Here is a 1,171-nt window from a genome sequence, read left to right as displayed (position 1 = left end):
CACATTTTGAGTGTCTACGTGGTTATTCACGTTCACATGAACACGAGTAAGCTTGCAACCACGTAGTACAGTCGTGCTGACGCCAGTCCGGTTGACTGAATTCCAGATTCACTCTGACTCTACCCAAAAAAGCGACATTCGTAAAGCATTACTCGTCACAGTGAGCGTTTAGTAGGAAGGTTGCTTCTAACTTGTAACGTGCTACGACAGTCCGAGAGAGAGACAACTAACTAACTTACAGAGAGCACTCTGTGGAGTTCATGACCTTCGTTGTTTACTAAGCACGCGGTGGACAGACTTCTTATTGATCGACTGCTTCATAGGCTGCTCTGATGAACAGCGCACAGACGTATTGATTCTTCTGGTGCTTTGCTTGACACTGCCGTATCCGTAATAGACAGGCTGGTCGCAGTCAAACAGTTCCATCATTGCTTTGACGAAGGTCAGAAGTGTAGTCTGAAAAACAGTTTGTACTGTCTACTGCAACTTGCCCTAGCTCCTTGTGAGAAGGACAGACTTTCAGGATTATCGGCTTGCACCACTCTCCGGCGGCAAGTCGAATGATGTGGTTAATGGGCACTGATCATAATGTTTTTATTCGACAGCCATTTGGAGTTCACCATTCTTGATAGTTGCACTTTTACCTCAGTGAGCAGCTTGATTGATGTATCATGCTACCCCACCGTTTTAAGAGGTCAAGTTCGCACTGAATTCATCTTCTATTGCAAAGTCTACCCTTGGGAGATGACAAACTTAGCGAAACAGGTGCCAATTAAGCACTTTTCACGTCACTCTGCCCACTTTTATGTCTGTGGTTGCCAATCATTTGTTTTGCCATGAATCTATACGTGCCTGCCACAGTTATTGATTCTTCCCAAGAAGTTTCCATACAGGCACTCCTGTATTGTGACAGAAAATTCCGGTTATTGATGTCCCCGCTGCTTCAGTTTTGTCAGCCTTATTCACACTTGTTCAAATCAAAAGGCTTGAGTGAAAGTTTTTGAGGATCCACTTCAGCCTTGCTTTCTACCCACCCTCGTCATTATTGTTTCGCAGTCTTCTCTCACACGCGTCAGTCAGTGAAGAGGAGTTTGCAGGCACGTATCTCTGGCCAATTAAACTGACGCTGTAAGAGGCAGGTCCACACACACACACCTACGTCCTAACTCCC

The sequence above is a fragment of the Opisthorchis viverrini genome (assembly GCF_000715545.1).
Source record: "Opisthorchis viverrini unplaced genomic scaffold opera_v5_371, whole genome shotgun sequence".
In the NCBI taxonomy this organism is placed as follows: Eukaryota; Metazoa; Platyhelminthes; class Trematoda; order Opisthorchiida; family Opisthorchiidae; genus Opisthorchis; species Opisthorchis viverrini.
Note: the sequence above shows the minus strand (reverse complement) of the source record.